Source organism: Ambystoma mexicanum, chromosome 14, assembly GCF_040938575.1.
Source record: "Ambystoma mexicanum isolate Mex_15411 chromosome 14, UKY_AmexF1_1, whole genome shotgun sequence".
In the NCBI taxonomy this organism is placed as follows: Eukaryota; Metazoa; Chordata; class Amphibia; order Caudata; family Ambystomatidae; genus Ambystoma; species Ambystoma mexicanum.
In genome coordinates this window covers 580,950,972-580,972,419 of record NC_090940.1, presented here as the reverse complement: position 1 = coordinate 580,972,419, position 21,448 = coordinate 580,950,972, and positions in this window count along the sequence as shown.

The window sequence follows — 21,448 nt, the reverse complement described above, 5'->3', positions numbered from 1 at the left end:
TTCACCACCCAAAGACTACTAAGGAGTGGAGAAGATGCTTAGTCTCCCTACAAGCTAAAGGGTGGTGAATAAAGTTAGAACAGATGCACTGGATTATCAAGATCCCTTTTTTGAGATGAAGGGATCATTGTGTGGATGTGGGCCACAATTCTGCTTGACAACATGCACATTCATATCTGTCAATTGGGGTTCTTGTTACGCTGACCTGGTATCCTCGGGGACGCCACTCAGCCCGGGTTGGTTTCCGGAATCTTCTCCCCAGTTTCCCTGGATGTTGTCTATGGAGGATGTCAGCCTGAAAACACAGGAGGGCTGGGTTCAAGACTGGCCAACTGAGGTAAGTATCCTCCCACCACCCCTTTTGGCTTCTGCACCTCGGGGCCCTCTCCTCACCTTTTTGTGGAATTAGGTGTGCTCTCCGTCCTGCCTTCTTAGCAGGGGCGCGTTGTCTTCAGTGGGTGTGGGCGACCAAGTTACTTCACTGGTGCGTGCCCGTTCAATGTCTCTAAGGTAGGTCTTATTGCAGGTTCTGTGCAGCACTGTTATCCTTGCATGACTTTCTTGTGGTTAATAATGTCTTTCTTTCTCCCTAGGTGTGCGGAGCTTCAGCGTGGCAAACTGGTCTAGTTGGGCCTTGCCGATAGATGATTGCACGTGAAGAGAGCTGTAATGCGGTAAGTAAGAGCTATGCGCAATGCTGCTTTGTCTTGCCTTTGATAACCTGTGTTCTTTCCTTCTTACAGGTCGCAGTGCTTCTCCAGCATGTGTGGTACTACGGAGCGACCCAGGCAGGAGGCGACCAGCCAGGTAAGTTTCTTGTGCTGTTTGCAGGGTAGCAATGCCAGAGTCTGCCTTTTCTAATATTGTCTTCTCCTTTTCTCTTTCAGATGTTTTTTCGATCCGGAAGATATGCGATGTCCAGAGGAAGCCGTTCACTGGAGCTGGGAGCGAATGACAGGATGGAGATTGCAGGTAAGATGCTGCTAACGATGTCCCTTTTGTCTCCTCTGCAGGTTCTCTTCTCCGTGGCTCATGTGTATCAAAGGACACGGTGAGAGTCACGTTGCAGTCTGCAAAGTAACACAAAGCATGCGTTGTTGCTTGGGTGTGGTTTAAATAGCCTCAACAAAGTAGTCCAGATAAAGTAGTCCCAGGCCACCACACCCAAAACACTATACAGCTTAGCTTGGTTACTAGGAATCAAGCTATGTGGGTGCCTCCATGTTAGCTGCAGGCCCAAATAAAAAGTATTCCCCTTTTGCACACGTTCTTCAAAGAGCATGAGCCTGGTGCCAGAGGTGCCAGGACTGGTTCCAGGAGGGCCTTGGGAGTGGGTGCCAGGCCTTTAAGGCCTAATAGAGCCCCGAGCCCTGATCCAACCTGGCAAGTGGACTTGCCAGTGGGGGTCTGGGGTAAGGGTCATTACAGTTCTCCTTTAAACAAACCCTTTCCGGTTGCTTCTTCTTATGGACCAGGATATTGGGGAATATGAATCTTCGCCAATGGATCCAAGGCTCAACCATTTGAGATGATGATGCGTACGTATGAAGCCAAGGCTCAGCAAGTTGCCTTATATGATGTGGGTCTTTGGGAAACTTTTGGTCGAGTTGGCTACCAAAAGGTTAGGAATAACTTCTGTAGGAGGCTACAGGTGCTACCAACCTCTGCCCAATGCTTGCTGTATATGCAAGTAGGGTTGGCCAGTGATATATAGAAGTTCAGGTGAAGCTTGCACTGGTGTCACACTTCCTGAGAAATACAGCTAAAAAGAAAGCCAAGTTTACCATTTGGACCCGAGTAATCTGCTAAATTGTGATCAAGGCTTCAAAGTCCCAAGGCGGTATTATGGTCATGAGATGTTACACACGGTACACGCTTTCACTTCCACTGCCCATGGTTCGCAATGGAAGTAATCACCCATTAATAAAAAAAACATAGCATTGAAAGTGAAAATGCCAGAGAGAATGTGGACCTTTTAACTTGCCTCTCTCAGCAATTCCAGGCCACATCGGTCTGCTACCTTACCGTACACATAGGGCCTCATTACGAGTGGGGCGGTAAGGGATAAAGGGCACCGGTAAGGAAACTGGTGCCGGTAATCCCTTACCGCCCTAGTATGAGTTCCCTTAGCGGGTCCCTCGTTAACACCTGGTCTGACCAGGCATTATGGACGGGACCCGTTAAGGGAAATCAGAGCCAATAACGGTAACGCAAATTGCGGTACCGTTATTAGCTACTTCCCCCTTCCCACTGAGCCCTATGGGGGCTCAAATGGGAATGGAGAATGGTTTTTTCAATGGGGATTTACCGGTCCCGCAAAGGTCGGACTACACCGGTAAGTCCCCATTGAACGAGACCAGTGCCGGTACCGTTATTGGAGGCAGTCATGGCGCAAATAGCGCCATGGCTACCTCCAATCTCGGAATGAGGCCCATAGTCTGTGTCTAAAGGACCCATGTGAAATGAAAAAACGTTGACTGACGTGTCTTAACCTTAATGCTAGACAACAAATCTGGCTGAGCAAGCAAGATTGGAGCAGTATTGTTTGCTTTCTGTCTGTCTAAATCAGTGAGTTTTTTCATGTTTTTTTTTTGTTTGTATATAATAGATGCTTTTGAAACACAAAACTTTGCTCCCCGTCAAGGGGGTTGAAATGTTCGCCAGGGCAGCCCGGCATTTATCTATTTTGAAATCATGATAAATCAGTATGGTGGGCACAAATAACATGTTTTAACAATACAATGCACGTAGTTAATACATTCAATGGCATTTAGCCTGAAACTCCTTTCCTTTTTAACCAAATCAAGTCCCTAATTAAAATACTCATTTCTATTAATTATTGGGTATTTTGTAAATCATATTTATAGCTTTGATGTGCTATACAATCCTGTATTTCAAAGAGGTTTAAGTTTTTATGGATATATATTTATATGAATAAAACATATTATCAACACCAATCGCGAGGGGGTGAATAACAGAAACTTTACATCAGTCTAAAGGCAATTTTGCATGACATTAGTGACAGGGCAACAAGTGCAAAGATCTATACTTTTACCGCAATGTTTGGTGTAGTGCTACTTGTAAGGGAGTCAAAAAAGGAAGCTGACCCAAAGGTGGCATGGTTTTGGTTATACTCTTTTATTTCTGTGTGAAAAGGGTCATTACTATCCCTAATTTCAAAGAGGGGTTTCCCTCCCTCAAAACTAATACTAAAAGAGGCTGTAAGAATTTCTGTAAACGTCTTTTTCACTGTCATGTGTCAAAAATGACTTCTATCCCTCACACTTCATAACTAAAATGGAAACTGACAAAAGAAAGTTCCCTCTTTAAGGAGAATGGCTCCCTTCTCCTTCTTCCCGGGTAATTTTCAAAACAGTGTTCTCTCAAACCAGAATTACCGGTTGGAATGACTCCCTTCTCCTGGCTTGCGTGTTGCACCTAGTCCTTGCACAACATTACCTCCAGGGCAATGGCTCCCTTCTCCTGGTGCAGCTCCTTATACTCTTCAGTAGATCCAGGGGGAATGACTCCCTTCCCCAGGTATGATTTGGTACACTACACAATAATACCAGGGGAATGACTCCCTTGCCCTGGCGTCTTTAGCTACATTCTCAGTTTAGGGCCGAGTGAATGCCTCCCTTCTCTTGGCATGCTCTGGCACAGTTCAGTACAATACCATGAGGGAATGACTCCCTTCACCTGGTCTCTCCGACTCAAGTGTTAGTTCAGGACCAAGAGAAGGCCCCCTTTCTCTTGGTATGCTCTGGCATAGTTCACTACTATACCATGAAGGAATGACTCCCTTCCCCTGGTGTCTCCGGCTCAAGTTTTAGTTCAGGACCAAGAGAAGGCCTCCCTTCTCTTGGTATGCTCTGGTACAGTTCAACACAAGGGGGAATGACTCGCTTCCCCTAGTGTTTTCATCACAACGCCTAATGTGTTACCAGAATTACTCCCTTTTCCTGGAATCTCTTAATATATTCCTTTCCTAATGCTTTTTGCTTCCCGCACAACTTGTCATCGTGACTTGTTCACAACAAAGTCCTAACTCTTGTCAGGGTCTGATGGTCAGAGATACTCTCGTTCCCGCTATGACAAGGAAGATTTCCTCCAATGTTTTCTGTCGCAGGTGTGGGTCCCAGGCCCTTCTCTGTTGTTCAGTGGTCCAATGCTTGCCACTGAGATGAGGATGCGTTCCTCGGATGCTTCTAGCATCAGCGGTTCCCTTTGTGTCCCCACCATGCCTCCCGTGCTGCCCTTTACCTTCACACGCTGTCAGACCCTGCTCTGGTTCTTCCAGGGATGGCTTTTCCTCTCTGGTGCTTCCTGTCTCCTTCTCCTTCAGCCGATGGGCTCCAGGGGATTCTCATGGATCTCCCACCTTTATGGTCTCGGCATCTCTGTGGCACCCAGCAGTCCACCTGGACAAGGTTACGCAACCGCTCTTCTTTTGAGGTTGGACAGAGGGCGTTGCTCCTGCAGGGTACCTGGTTGACTCTTGCAGCGTCTCGCCGGCGACTGCTGCTCTGCCTGCTTCTGTTGGGATTTGAATATCCTTGTTCCTCGCTCCTTCAAGAAAACCTCAAGTCTGTTTCAGTTTTCTTTATGTAGGACTGGTCCTGCCTCTGCCTATCACCAACATCTGCAGTGTTTGATTGCGGGGGCTCATCGTGACTCTTGTGAGCCACCTTGTGACAGTACTTGAAGGTGTAATCTTCATACTTCTGATGTTCTTCCTCGTCCTAGTCCTTCCTATTTGGCTGGTTTCATCACTATGACAATAATACATATGTTTGCTCTCTCCAAGGAAGGATTAGAGAAGGAGCGTATGACTAGGGAATGTGTATTTGTGATGTGCTTGCAATGGCTACACCCCAGATGGTTGCCTTGTCCCCAGAGGTGAAGTCCTTCCCCATGTGGTTGTCCCTCAATAAACAACTCCTAGGGGGATTACTGGGTAGCAGACTCTCCCTGCCACATTGGAAAGGCTCCCACTTGGGGAAAAGTGATGACACCTTGTGAATCGTCACATAATACGGTGCCCTTCGAGTATTGTGTCATTTGAAACATATATTTATATAAAGGTTTGGAAGAACCACAACAAGAGAAGGATAGCTCAGCGGTTGCACATTTGTCTTGGAACCAAGACAATTCAGAGCAGCACAGGTTAAAATCCCAGTACCACATTTAGAGACTGGTCTCCGGTAGTAAGTACGTTTTAAAAGATTATTTAATTCATAGATCATTCCTGCAGCTAAAAAAAAAAAGGAATAAAGCAAGAATGAGAAGCAGTTTGGAGGAAGTGAAAAGAATGAATCAAATATTGTAGAAACTTTTCACTGGTGGAAGTGCACTTTGCAGTGGGGCAAAAATTGCCATAGTGCAAACCACATTCTATGCATTTTTGCAGTGGGCCAAATGAATATGACAAAACATAGCCCTGGTGTAAAAATGCATTTTATTATGCTTTTGCACTAGGGCAGAATGATAACTGCAGTGGTGCAATTGTTCTGTAGCATGGCCCCAAGGAAGGACATCAAATTTGACATCTCGGAAAAATGACCTACTCATGTATATGACGCAGGAAGTGCCCCAGAAAGGGACCATGGAAAAGTGCAATGGGAAACGTGGCAGGCATGAGATAAGCGAGTGGTTGGGACAATACCAGAATATTGTGCTGATTGTTGTGAGTGCAGGACAGAAAAGGAGACACAATGGAGAAAATGTAATATAGGAGTTGTGAATGGAGAAAACATTGAGACCTTCTCTGATGTTGGAGCTGATCATATCCCTGATACCTAAAGTCGTCTGGGACGAATATTTTGGTGGAATATTGGTAGGGGTTGGGAAGGATTTTAATATTAATATTTTCTTTCCACTTCTGTAATTGCATTGGAAGCAGAAAAACAATGGACTGGACGGCTTCCCAGAGCTATGCCAGATAGTGTGCTTAATACAAAACCTTCCTGCCTTCAACCTTCAGTTTAGGAGATGAATGAGTAGAACATAAGGAAACTGGATGTTGCTGTTTCTTAGATATTTCACGTTGTTGTGGCTGTTCAACCACAATTACATTTGAGATCTTCTGATACGGAGCAAACATTGAAAAGTGGGCAGCAGAGCAGAGTTTAAAGGATGCTTAAAATCCTTAGAGACTTGGCCTGTTCTACTCACACATGATAGCTGATATGTTTGGCTTCTTTTCAAAGTCAAGATACAGATGATCTGGTATAAAAGAGATAGGCCTAGAGTTTATTTCTTGCAATGAGTTTTGAAACACAATGTCATAATAAAGTAAGTTGCCCTCCCTTCAGAATAGGTTGGGAAGGTTAGCAATGTTATACATCACCCTGTCTTTGATTCATAAATTCACAAGCGTCTCCACTGGCATGTACAGATCATACCAGTCTTAGTATCAATATTTTGAACCTATTCCTGCTTGGAATGGCATGCTCCTGTACATTGCCCCCTTACAATGTAAATAGGACTTACAGAAATGATTAATTCAAACTCATTTGAAACAAAATAACACAATCCTGCTGCTGCAATGACAGAATCACCTAAAGCAAGGTATGCCATGAAAGCATGGATAGTTAACAAAGCCTGAATCCACACGGTGGGGGTTGTTAGTGCAGAAATACCTACAATAACGTACATTTTGCATTTGTAATGAAAAATGTAATAATATGATGCTGTTCAACATTAAACTTTACACATAATATTCTGGTAAATATGGCTGCGCAGATGGTCTGCAAAAAAGAAAACAGAATGAGGAACATTGGTAACCACCCATGTTAGATGCTGATGAAACCAAGAGGCCTCTCAATTATTCCCAAATAAAATGTCTGTATTCAGGGTGATTTGATAACCACTGAATTAGTTAAATGAGGCCCATGATCAGACAGAAAATGAGATAAGCGTATACCATTCTAGACAAAGGGCCGCATCACAAGTTGGGCGCTAACCCTAGCTATTAGCCCTGCTGCCAAACCCCACACCACTATTAGTGCCAGATCACAGGGTTTCTGGAATGGTAAATCCCCATTCCCCATTGGGCCCATTTGGAAATTTCCCATTCCCCATTGGCCCAATGGGGAATGTTCGGCACTATTGCCGCTGGCAGTATTTCCGACGGCAGTAATAGCGCCGAAAATCAGCAACACTGTGGCAGATTTGCCCCCAGCTCAGAGTTGGGGGGAAATCTGCCAAGCCCCTGATTTGGCAGACCCTTGAATGCGGGGCTAATAGTGTTACCGCTGCATATAAGGGTTACTGCCAAACTCGTGATGAGGCCAAAAATTTTTCATTTTCCCAGATGAGACTGAATGCAGAGACCTTTCCCAAGACAGAACCAGATTACCTGAGAGGGATTGCCGGTTAGGTCAGAAAGGATGAGTGTGCCTGGTGGACTGCCTAAAGCTGATTGATGTCCATACATGCCGTGGGCCTTTGCATGTCACACCAAAAGTATGTGCAATGATCCCAGAGTATTTAGTCAAATATCCCAAGAATGTATTAAATCCCTGATAGCAATTACATGTATTTTGGTTTAACCCCATTTATAATCTGAGCCACAGAAAGGGGAAAATAGAACAAGGTGTAGGATTCCTAAAGAACAGGGAGCAAGTAAGACACTGCTATAGCTGCATTCCAAAAGCAGCATAATTTCCGAACATAATGTAACCAGTAGTGTAACACAACATTTGGGAGACACCCTGTGAGCCATGATGAGGGCCCCTCACACCAAACTCCTCAACAGCTCATGGGGTGTGCCACATTCCGGTCTGGCACAGACCACAACGCATTCGCAATTCCCTTGATATGATCATCCATGCCGCTGCAGGGGCACGTGCACACTGCTCTAGAACAGAGGTGCAAGTATGTTTTTCAATTGATGCTTAAATCTTTCACCTAGTGTAGAAACTAGGGGTGGTGAGTGGCCTCTGCAACCAAATGTACCAGCCATGAGTGGCACATTTTTTTATTGGAGGGCCCCAAATAATTTCCTCAAATAAACAAGAGCAATCAAGCACAGTGAGGGAGCCCAAACCAACCAAGAGGTGTTTGGGGGAGTTTAGCACCCAGTGTCAAATGTTTTTTTTTATTTTTATTTTGGATAATGAGTTAAAATGGTACATTATACAGCACACCTTCTGTGAAAAATTGGGTAAAATGCCAGATAGTTTGCAATCGGTTTGTAGAGTAAATCATGAAAAAAGCCCATACATGCATGTCACCAATGGTGCACAGGAGCACTTTGATATTAAAAATGGCATGTCACAATTAGAAAACATGTACAAAGTTGCTCCAGTGTAGGGCATTCTAGTCATGTAATAAGAGTGGTCATGCTTATTTTATGTAAGGGTGCAGAAGGAGGAGACTGACATGGCATGGTTGTGTTGGCATACATGTTTAGTATACCATAAACAAAAGAGAAAACCTACCTTTCCCTAACTCTAAGATGTGTTTGCCTACCTCAACTAAACATACTAAGGGTTCCATCAGGATGTCCATGCAAATCAAGAGCCCTTGCAAATCAGGAGCCCACCGTCCTGTTTCAAAAACCATGCTTTCTCCCTTACACGTCTAACTAAACTAATGAACTAACAGATCATCTTGAATCAGAAGAATGGCTTCCTTCTTCTGGACAACGGACCACAGCACACATTTTTAGATCTTTACCTGAGGGAATGACTCTCTTCCCAGGTCTCAATCCCTTCTCAAGGCACAAAAACAATGTTCCAGCTAAAACATCAATATTCCTTACTGCCCAGAGTTGTTTCTTCACTATTGGATTTCTGGAGAATGTCTCTGTTCTCCAGAAAACTTGCTTTCAGTATTTTCACAGTGTCATGGCAATGACTCCCTTCCCCTAACCTTCTCCTGGGCTTCGTTCACACTGCTTTATCCACACATGCAACCACCCAGAACATCCACACACACTACATTGTCATTCACAAAATGACACACACACTCAAACCTATACATACTGTGATGAATCAGAGGTCATCACCCTAAAGACCCTGGCCTGGGACCCTTCTCATGTGCCCCTGGAAAGACAGACACTTCTTGCTACTCACCCTGGGGTTGTGTTCTGCAGGAGGATCACATGGGAGGGGACATAGGTCAGGAGAATTGGGAGAACCCTATAACCAACTTCTCTAATGATCCCACAGATTTAATAGCCTATTGTAAAATTGAAGCCTTTGAGATTAACAAGATAATTAGGGACTTCAAGTCCTAGGTACTAGGACAAGGAAGATGTTGTGAACCTCGATGTTGTTGAAAGTCAAAAACATTTCTAAAGTTTGAAGCAAGCCTCATCACAGAGTACTTGTAGTATTGGTAAGTGTTTTATCCTGGCAGGCGAGTATATCAGGAATGCAAGAATTAGTAAGTCCTGGCAGGTTAGTGGACCAGGAACAAGACATTGAAGTACTGCATTCTGGTGGAAGGTTGTGTTGGAAATAAAGTGGCAAGTCCACTAATGTGTTATGATGAACTGTGGTAAAATCATCCTGACAAAAAATTATTGTTTATCAAAAATAAATATGAAAGTAGTTGTTCTGCAAAGAAGAGACGTTATATTAAAATATTGACTGGAATTGTTAAGACAAAGACTTTTATGGTTATTAAGCAGGAGTTTGTGGAAACTTTAGACAATCATTTTTGAAGAGTGATACATCCTGTCTGGCAATAAGACAATCCAAGTGACAAGTGAAAGACTTATGGTGTGAAAGTGATTAGTGCTGCATTTAAAGCAGAACTTGGCTATTGAAAGGAACTTTCTTGTTTGGAATCTCAATTTGGAAAATCCTGCATTGGACCTACTGAAGGGGATACAACTCTGATTACAAAGATACATGTTTATACAGTTTATATTTCAATATAACTGTCATTTTCTTGAGTTTGAACAGCCATAGGATACATGTATGATTTTGTTACATGTATAAGTGTGTGGGAGAGATACCTTTTGATACTAGATTGTTTTTGTTTAGTGTTAGTTTGACGGGCATGGAAATCCTCATTAGGTTAAGGAAAGTGAAGCGTTTATCACACCATTATTATTAAATAAAATGGCTATGGGCCTCATTCCGAGGTTGGTGATAGTCATGGCGCTATTAGCGCCATGACTAGCACCATTACCGGTACTGTGTCCGCCCTCGTTCAATGGGGACTTACCGGTCTAGTCCGACCTTTGCGGGACCGGTAAATCCCCATTGAAAATGTCAATCCCCATTCCCATTTGAGCCCCCATAAGGCTCAATGGGAATGGGGAGGGTGCTAATAACAGTACCGTAAATTACGGTACCATTATTAGCTCTGAAGTCCCTTTGCGGATCCCGTCCATAACACCTGGTAAAAGCAGGCGTTAAGGACAGGGCCGCAAAGGGACCTCGTAGTAGGGCGCAAAGGGTTTACCGGCACTGATGTCCTTAACGGTGCCCGGTATCCCTTTGCGCCCTACACGGAATGAGGTCCTATGTGTTTAAAAACTCTATCTACTGGTCCACCTTGCATTTCTGACCCTTCACAATACACACCCACACATACACAATCAATATTTTGTCATAAATAGCATCCAACATATCCAATTTGAATTAACCCAATTTTCAGAAATCCATATGTTAAAGTATTTTTTCTGTTGCCAATACTTGTCAATGGATTTGGAGAAAAATAATTCAATTGTTTCTTTGTTTTTTTCAAGGGAAGAGTGTTTTTAGGCGGACATATATAACTCCATGCTGTATATTGTCTGAATCAACTTTTTTCAAAATCAATATCAATGTGTGTGTTTTGTGAGAAACCTGAAGGTGTCTCACCCGCTAGTCCCCGGGGATCTGTTATCCAGGTGGCCACGACATGGCCATCGCTATTGGTTCCAGTTCCTGGGGGTGGACCAGTGCGTGAGGATCACCTGGATGGGGGATGTTCGGGGGGTGGAAGTGGAACATCGAAGGGTGAGACGCAGTATCCCCTTCCTTATGACACCATGACACTTTTTCCCCATCCTGTCCAGTAGGATACTTAGAAACTCACGCACCCCCCTTTTCCAACACAAACACATTCACACACCGTGAGTGACAACAGATTAATACCAGAGCTGTTTACCTGACATGTCCCAACCCAAGGGTCAGGCAGAGTCAGGCAATTGCCGACAACTACACACACCTGACTGCCCTTTCCCTTCTCCACTGGGATAAAAGGCGGAGTGTAGAAGCACACTCTGAGCAAGGCCGTACGAACGAGGGAGCATCTATTCCAGGGCAGCAGATGAAACAGAGGCGAAAGGCAGTAAGACCTGAAAGGACATCAAGGAGGGAGTTGCCCTTGCGCTTTTCAACCCAGACCCGTGAATCCTCCGACAAAAGACACAAGACAGGGAATCGCAGCTGGCAAACTGTGTGACGGATGCTATACAGTAATAAAATCACGGCAAAAATGACGATTTTACAAAAAATCACGGCAAATGCCATGGTTTGAACCGGTAAAGTTGTACTCCATTATACCATTTAAGGGGAGCTGGGGTGGCGAGGGTGTCCCCGCTCTCCTTGAATGGTATAATGGGTTTGGAGGTTGCGGGGGTGTCCCCTGCATCCTTTACATGGATTGCGGCAGCAAAACCACAGATTTTGTGCCGCAATTGTTTGTGTAAACAGCCATTTTTGCCACAATTTTAACGCATGGAACCGTGATTGATGTCAGCGGTACATTGAACCCTCCCACACTGATAGCCAGGATGGGGAGATGCAGTTGCCATCATGGTACCGTCCTTGTCTCCAGCAGCAAAGGAAACGCGAATGAGGTCAGACCAGCCGGTGAGTCGGAGAACATGATAGTAGGCCGGACTGTGTTAGGCTCAAGGTTGCAGTGTCAACATTAAGAAGATTAAGATACAGTGTTCTTTTGTGAACGAACATGGTACCAGAGACAGAGTGGTCTGGAGCCACATGGGTGCTCATTTGAAGGTCTCTGGCAGGTACCCCTCTCCTGAACAAGGAAAGTATTGAACTAAAAAATATTGAAACTTCAAGTACTAAGAGGCCATAGAAAAGGCCTGTGTGAGGTGTCAAGGTGGTCATACAGGGGTCAAGCCAAACCCCTTGTACAATCGAAAGTCCTGGACATGTTGTAGAAATTGTGAAATGTGGAAAGTGTGAACCTGGCTGAGGGAATTGTGACACTGCCGTTTGCACCCGGCTGAGGGGAACAAAGTGCAAACTGTGATAATGTGAAGCACACACTTGCCATATAATAACAGTGTGACCCAGCGAGACGTTATCACCCTTTGGAAGCCTCTGTTTAAATTGGCAAGTACTTTGAGAGGAGAACGCTGACAAGAAGTATTGGAGCCTGGCTCAGGGGGATCCTAGGGCTTAGAATAATCAACTGACATGAAGGTTATCAGAAGAAACTATTTGTTTTGTTGTTTTGGCATATCAAGCCCTCTGAAGCAAGAGACTTTGCATGAGAACAGACGTGGAAGCAGTAGGCTCTGAAATAGAGAGAAGTAACTGTAACCTTGTGCCGGAGAAGCCCAGAAGTGTGCTGTGCTCAAGAGTCCCGTCTTGTCCCATGCTAAAAACATGAGGAAGGGAGACCCTGATCACAACATCCTAACTTATCATTTGGTGAACACTTCTTTCTTTTCTTGTGAAAAATTACTCCACACTATTTTGTAGCATAGCATGAACGACTGGCAATAGTTGTTTTTTTTTTTTTTAGTATGATCCTTATTTATTTGACTAGACTCTACTAGGACTGTATTATTATATAATGCGCTTAATCCCCAGAGTTTCTAAGCACAGACCCGGGGGATCGAACCTATGTTGTCTTGCTTCCAAGGCAAGCATGTTGCCCCTGAGCTATCCTCCCGAGACATCTCACCCAATTTACACTTTAATAAACATCCTTGAACTGTGATCACTTGTGACTGTCTTGCTTTGATACCATGCATTCCTTACAGTCTTATAATGTTGGACATTTTTTTTCTTATCTCTACAATAGTCGTTCAGATGTGTTTTTGTTTGCATTGAGGTTTGTGCAAATTTCATTACTGAGACAATAGCAAGAAAGGCAGGAGCTTCTCTCTCTGAAGACAGTCTCTTTATTTCCATGTGAATGTTAGAAAACAATCTTTCAGTCCACGATTCATTTTTTTTATAAATAAAGCAACATGTTCATATCACAAACAAAGCCTGTTTCATGTCCCCATATTGAGGGGTCATGCGACCAGGGATTTTTCTCTTTAAATGGATCAGTCGCTAGGCATGCAGCATTCCGTAGACAGATGACCTTTCGTAATAACACATTAGTCTGTGTTCTGTGTAAAACATTCAGTGCACCCTCGGGAGGACATCTTTCCATCACTCTCAGCAGAGGTCATGGCGCTCGTAGTGTCCTAGTGAGGCCATTGCCATGGTTACAAGGACAGACATCAGAGCTGTGCCAATTTCACTTCCTACATCAGAGCAGTAAAGTGCAGTCCTTGGACAGCTCCACGCCTAGTGGTGATCTTGCTGGGAGGTGGGTTGCACGGGTCGTGCAGCAAAGCTGACAGTGCAAATCTGTCCACTCTCAAGCAGACCCTCTGAACGGAGCTGGTTGAGATAGTGTCTGATTGGACAGCTTGGGTGAGCGTGAAGGGATGCAGGCGACATGTTGAGGGCACTCAAGGGATGAATGCCAGCAATAGACTTATCAAGTGAGATTAGTGTGTCCTCTTCTAAACACTCGCAGGCTGTTATCAGCACAAACTGTGGGATGCCGCCATTGCTGCATGGCCAACATTAAAGGCTCGTGCTTCGACCAGCGTTTGCTATGTGATGTTAATTGGCATTTCCTTAGCGCACATCTCCCACCGGGTTGGCCACGTAGTGCTTTAGATTTGTCTGGAGTAGGGTGACCAGACGTCCGGTTTTCCCGGGACAGTCCGGGGAAATTGCCGTCCGTCCCTGAGACCCAGGGGTTTTTTGTTTGCAACGGTGGGTGCCCAAGGTCCCTGTTTTTGCCGGGACCCGATTTCGAAATTCTGAAATAGGGTCCCGGCACAACTCTAAATGCACGAAAGCATTTCATGCCCCCATTTCCTCTCCCTTCACTTCCCCGGCCACTTTCCTCCAATAAGAGGGGTGTGCATGTGAGCACACCCCCTCCGCGGCCACCCCCCCCGGCTCCGCAACAGGCCAGTGACATAGAAATAGGACTATATTTTTATTTTTATTTATGTTAGTCCTACCTTTATGTCTTTGGCCTGTCCGGGTTTTTTGTGTGAACAATCTGGTCACCCTAGTCAGGATACATCGCACACCGTGAACTGGGTGTGTGGGTGGACTGCTGGAAGGTGGGGGCATGGCCCATGAAATGTCCTGCAGACACACTGGACATTAAAAACAGCTCCTTTCCATCCTGCACGTGGGACTTAAAATCCTGCCAAAAGACTGGAGACGATACAGGACATTGATCTGCCATCTAAAAATAGCCACGATCATGCTTATTGAAGAGACGGATAAGTAACAGCAAGAAAGCCTGCATTCCGAATACAGTATGGTGTGCAGTATAGGGTGACGAGATAAAAAGAAAAACCCGGACCGTCCATAGACATAGAAGTAGGACTACCGTATATACAAATAAAACTGTAGTCCTACTTCTAATGTTGCTGGCCTTTTGCGGGGTCGGGGGCAGGGGGTGCTCACAGGCACACTCACCCCCATTTGTGCAGGAAGAATTGCACCGGGACTGTAGCCACCAAACTTGCAAATCCCAGACAGGGTTTTTAAAATGAAAAAGGTTTCTTTTGCCATCATCCTTCCATGTCCCTACTCTTTCATTCATAATATTGGAACTATTATGAATTGTCTCATAATTATTAATATTATCTTTATTAGTCTGTTTCGTTTATATTACTGGGATGAGTATGAACGGTCCCATACCCTTTGGCCTCCCTGGTCTCCAGTTTTCCCCGTTACCTGTGTTTGCCTGGGGTAACATCACCGAGACCTTGGTCTGCTCGGGGTAAGCGCTTTTCTTCATTCTCTCGTGGTGTTGCTTCACTTCAGCATCTCAATACCCGTATCCTTTCTCGATACGGTTTATCAGCTCATCGGGTAACCTTCTGGTAGACGGTGGTATCCGCCTAGAGGTTTTGGTGCACTTTGGAGGACCTTTGGTCCACCACGGGGTCTCATTGGTCACACCACCACAATTGCCTTCTCTTGTCTGAGCACTCTCTGGACGCTCTGCATCCCATCTTCCTCTTGTGGCTTCACAGCAACTTTCAAACTCTCAGGCTTTGCTGGCGTTAGAGTCTCCTCCCCTATCAGGTGTTGTGTCTGACTGAGGCTTCCCGAACTGACGTATCTCTATCTCATATGACTGCAGAATCTCCCTGGATTTCAGCTTCCTCTTCCCATTTAAATGGGATTCCTTAATTAAAGAGACATGTTCATCTTCCATTTGGAGACAATGAACCATATCGTCTTCTTCTTCCAAGTCTTTACCTTGTATGTCCTTCATGTTTGCTGAGATTCCCAAGTAGGCCATAAATGAATTTTCAGAGTTCCTTAGGAGAATTGGAGTCCTTGTCCCCCCTGGGTGGTGGGGAGCGGGGTTACCTCCCTAGCCGCACGTGGGTGTTGGTCTCTCCCTTGGGCAGAAGGGACTAATTCCCTTGATTCGACACAGCAGTCAAAACATGTTCAGACAGGTGAACTGGGTAATTGTTTAGGTATTGTTTGTGGTAGCTCACACATTCCTTCTCCTTACCATGTTCTCTGACAAACCACCGTAACTATGATGCAGTATAGGCTTTAATTGGGTTACACTCTTCTAATGGTGTTTCCGCTATTACAGAACCAGCAGCAGGACATTAGCTTCGTCCAATATTCCAATCTACTGTCTGCAATCTACAGTCACATGTATTTTCTCTGAGTGTAGTTTGATTGACCTGTCTAGTTCTCTTGGACCGTCATCAGAGTTTAATAGTAAAAATCACCACAACAGTGATGTTATTGATTTCAACTACTGGGAATGCCTAATAACTATCCTGGGGCCAAAGGCATGTCTGGACACCATTTTTGTTATACAATGGATGCTGTACCAATGTCTTCACTGGAAGAAATAGGATTGGAATTATTGAAAACACTTTTATATTTTGAATTGGAGTTTTAAATTTTTACATTCCCAGTCTAAGGTCTTAGCACAGCATGCCACCATTAAACATATGTACATTTTCCAGTGAGTTCAATTCAGTAGGCCTCATTACGAGGCAGGAGTAGCCTTGCTGGTAAAAACAGCAAGGCTACCTCCAGACTCGCATCTGGGTCTGGATCCGCAAATGGGCAATTACCAGGCTATTCTGGCCAAGCCAGACCCGGTAACTGCCCTTTTGCGGGTGCCGGGCACGGTACATCCCCATTCCCATTTCAGACCCATTGGGCTCAATTGGAATGTGGATGTCGGATGCCCCGGCACTGTTTACAACGGTGCATCCGACTTTCTTTGCTCCCGGGTGCCGCACTGCCAGCCAGGTCAGACCTGGTGGGCTGAGAAGCACCCACTAGCACAGCTCGTAGTATGGCAGTGCGGTAGCAATGGTGCCGTTAGCGCTACCGGCACCGTTGTTGCCTTACCGCCATACTTATAATGAGGCCCAGTATCTCTGACTTGAGTCTGTAGCTCTCCCTATAGGGTCATGCAAGAAGTAAATATCACTAGCATGGAATAGTACCCCATTCATCGTTTGTGACAAAGTACTGAGGTGCTCAACACTCAAGCAACTGACTACGGCAGGGGGCTGCAACATAGGTTTCGGAGTATGACTCCCATGATCCCCCACTATTGACAATGCTGGCTACGGCTCCTTGGAGTTGAACTTCACATCTTCTGGAGAGGCAAAGGTTGCAGACCCCTAGCCCAGAGTATGGCAACCTATGGTACTTTGGTCAGTCTCAATAGTCAACAGCAGAAGTTCAGAGACAGACACATGCAGAAGCTCCTCTGCTGGTAACTCTGGGGAATGATCTCCCACAAATTCATTAAAGCGCAGGGGATATTTTGTTGAGGTAAGTGCTTGAAGCAAAAACCTGTGACCAAGATTCAGATCACAGGGTTGAATCCCCTAAAATGCTGGTATATATGCATACATGTAGGATAATCCATTTTAGCCAAGTCACGCATGCCACAGCACCACCTAGCAACCATCGCTGGAAGTTCACCATTTTTTTTAATTTTTTTAAACACATTTTATTGGCATTTGGGTGAGTTTGCATTTCAGGATTACATTTAGTAGGGGTACTTATTAGCCATATAAAATAACAAGATAACAGGTAATAACAAAAATAACAACAAACTGCACAGTCTCTTCGTGAGGATGTCCTTGTTCTGCTTGCGTTCCGGAGGGAAAGAGTGTGAAGACAGAGTTCCAGGGCTTGCGAGGGGTCAATGTTCAGGTTCTGGGTAGTTCCATACTTATTTGATGTTGGGGTGGGCAGATACCTCAGGGGGTCTTGTGGTCTGCGGAGAAGGGTATGTCACGGAGGAGGGCCTTCCATGATTCGAAGATGTTGTTTGTGTCGACAGCTCCAGTGTTGGCTCCATCTTGCCAGGCTCTGGTCTCGGCTGTGGTCCAGCGTTCTAGTTCTCTGATCCAGTGCTCGTATTTCGGGCCCGGTTTTGACTTCCAGGCCATGGCTATGGTTCTTTTGGCCAGGATGCAAGAGATGTCCATCAGCTTGATCACGTGTTTGACGTTGCTCAGTCTGGGGTATGCTCCAAGCAGGCATTCCTTGGGCTCCCAGTTGTATCTGGTAATGCCGGCTTCCGTACAAGTTTGCTTTATTTTGGACCAGAGTTGCATCACCTTGGTACAGGACCAGAACATGTGCAGCAGGTCCGCTGCGTTGGTGCCACACCAAGGGCAGTTTGATGGTGTATTTTTGTTGAAGCCGGCCACCCTCTTCGGAGTCATGTATGTTCTATAGAGAACGTTGAGTTGGATTTGTCGGAACCTAGTGTTCCTGGAGACCTCCTTGGGGTAAAGTAATATCCTCTCCCATTCAGTGTCCGTGAGCGTAACCTGGAGGTCAAGTTCCCATCTTTCTTTTAGTGCTGCACTTTTAGGGTTGGGTCTGTCTATCAGTCGACCGTAGATTCGGGTTACTGGTTTCCAGCCGTTTGAAAGTGCATGTATCTCACTGAGCAGGGGGTCGGGGTTGGGTTCTTCCGGCCATTCCGGCCATTTCGTCTTTGCGATCTGTCTGAGACGAAGATACCACAGGAATTGGCCTCTGCTTAGTTCCTCTGACTCCAGGATCGATTCGAATTCTCTGAACTTGGCGTCCTCGAACATGTCGCCCCAAGTGTAAATTCCGGCGCGCTCCCAGCTTCTTGCCACCTTGAGGTCTGCTATGGTTCGGCATGTGTCCGCGAGGATGGGGGTGTCAGGGGAATACGGGTGTGTCAGGTGGAGGACGGAGCAGGTTCGAGTCCAAATCTGTCTACCCAGCTGCACAATCATGGGGACTTTGCGTGTTTGTTTCAGTGGGTTCCAGAGTGTTTCCTTGGGGAACAGGTTGGAAGTTGTTAACCTTAGCAGTCCTGATTCTGCATTTGGGTCGTCGTGAAGCCATTTTGTGACATGGCTGAGTTGGGCTGCTAAGTAGTACATGTGTAGATCTGGGAGTTGCACCCCCCCTTCTTTGTGTCGCAGCGTCAGGATCTTTAGGGGTAGCTTGTGTCTGGCTGGGCCCCATAGGAAATCTCTGATTAGTGATTCCAGCTTTCTGAAGAAGGGTAGGGGGATGTAGTAGCAGACATTTGTAAAGTAGTAGAGGAACCTCGGAAGGATAATCATTTTCACAATTGCTGCTCTGCCCATCATGGCAAGTGGTAGTCTTGACCAGAACTTCATGGAGTTGCGGAGTGCGTTTGCTGCCTTTCCAGTGTTGTGATCGTGGGTAAGCTCTGGGGTATGCGTTATGTTGATTCCCAGGTAGCGAAACATTCCTGTTTGCCATTTTATTCCCACCTCCGGCAAATCTTCCTTTCTCACCTTGTTGAGATTGGCTAGTGGAAATGCACAAGATTTAGATCTGCTGAATTTGATTCCGGAATACTGGGCATAGTTGTCCAGGACATCGAGCAAGACCTGCGCGTTCATTTGTGGGTTCTTTAGGTATAGGAGTACGTCGTCAGCGTATAGGGAAATTATGAAATGCCTGTTGCCTAGTTTTATGCCTGCATCGAAGAATTGTTTACTGCAATAGATGGCAATCAGCTCCAGTCCCAAGATGTACAACATGGGTGATAGCGGACAGCCCTGCCTGGTGCCTCGTTGTATCGCCCAGGCTTCAGATATTATTCGTCCGGTTTTCACTCTGGCCATGGGTGAGCTATATAGGACCTTGACCCATCTCACAAAGCCCTCTCCAAATCCAAACTCGCTCAACACCTCGATTAACCACTCCCAGAAGATGGAGTCGAAGGCCTTGACGGCATCTAATGATAGCACCGCCAGATCCTCGTCGCATTCATGGGTTTCAGCTATGACGTGCTGCAGTCTCCTTAGGTTGGCCGTGGTATTGCGTCCCGGAATAAACCCATTTTGGTCTTCATGTACAATGGTCCCAATCACCCTCGCGAGCCTCTTAGCCAGAATGGTGGTCAGAATCTTGGCGTCATAGTTTAGCATCGCTAGCGGGCGATAGGAATCACAGCGTTCGGGTGGCTTATTTGGTTTAAGCATGGGGATTATGATGGTTTCCTTCATGGTACATGGGAGAATTCCCACTTCATATGCCTCCGTGTAGACCCCCAGTAATATCGGGGTAATGGTGGCTTCATAAGCTTTGTAGAACTGTGGCGGGAGACCATCACTCCCCGGGGCCTTGCTGGTGGTTAGGGATCTGATCGCGTCCTTGATGTCATCGGCAGTGATCTCATTGTCTAGTGCTTCTCGCTGTTCTGCGGTCAGTCTTGGGAGCCCGATCTCGTCGAGGGTGGCTCTGATGTCTTCTCTGGGTACTTGGTTATCGTGGGAGTAGAGCTCAGAGTAGAATTTTGCAAATGCGGTGTTGATATCCAGTTGTGACTTATGGGACACTCAATGTTCATCCTGGATCTCGGTGATGGAGTGCCTTGGATGTTCTCGTTTGCACAGCCATGCTAATAGTCTACCTGGTTTATCGGCCTCTTTGTGCGCCTTGGTGGTATTGGCTGCAAAGTCGAATTTCGCCAGTCTGTCCCAGGCCATTCGGCATTCGTCTCGGAGCCCCCTCAGGGTCTCCTCCATATCGGCTGTGGTGTCTAAGTGGGACTCAAGGCGTGTTATTTCTGCTTCATGTTCTTCCAGCGTCTCCTTCAATCGTCTCCGGATACCACCCGCTCCAGAAATGGCTTCGCCCCGTGTTACCACTTTCATCGCCTCCCACAGCGTACTCCAGCTCGATACGGACCCTCTGTTGTTGTCAATGTAGTCTTCGAGCTTAATGCCAAGGTCTTCCTTGAACTCCCGGTCAGTAAGTGCCATGGGGGACAGTCTCCATGTTGGAATCGGGGGCCTGGGGCCGCTCAGCCTCCACTGCATGACCAACGGAGAATGGTCAGATATCGATCTGCCTAGGTATGTGGTGTCTTCCACCAATGCAGCTTGTTCCCTGTCAATGAAAAGGTAGTCAATCCTTGTGTGAATCTTGTGCGGGGCAGAGTAATACGAGTAGCATCTTTCTCCTGGATGCTGCACTCTCCATATGTCCACCAGGTCTAAGTGTTCCAGGGTGTTGTTGAGAGCCGTGGCAGCGGCATTACGTGGTTGCTGTAGGGGCGCCGACCTGTCTAGCTCGCCGTTGCTGGCGCAGGTGAAGTCGCCTCCCCAAATGAAGGTGCCCTCTCTGCGGTGGGCTAATTTAGAGCACAACATTGTGACATGTGATGGTATTCCGTGTTGTGGGAAGTAGGAGTTGACCAGGCAAATTGTAGTGTGTTCAATGGTACCCCATAGTATCAGGTACCTGCCTTCATTGTCAGCTTCCGATCCCAGTAGGCGAAACGGAACGCTTGGGTTCACCCATGTGAAGACTCCGCGTGCGTATTTGGAGTATGATGCTCCCTTTCCAATGCCTCACCATCTCTCCGCCATTTTGGACGAGGAATCCGCCGTCAGGTGGGTTTCCTGGAGCATTGCTATAGAAATCTTCTTTCTACGAAGGTAGGATTGAATTCGATTTCTTCTCAGGTAGGAGTTCATCCCGCGCACGTTCCAAGTCAGTATCTTTAGCTGTGATGTCATTTGGATGTGTGGGAGCTCTTTTTCGTCCCCTCCCCAGTGGGTCTGCCCAGAAAGTTTGGTTTCCTGATGAGGAGTTTCATCGTTTGACCCTCGTTCCGGCTTATGCTTAGGTGCTGTGTCGGTTTCTTCTGCTGTCCGTTCGAATGTGATAATATGGAGACT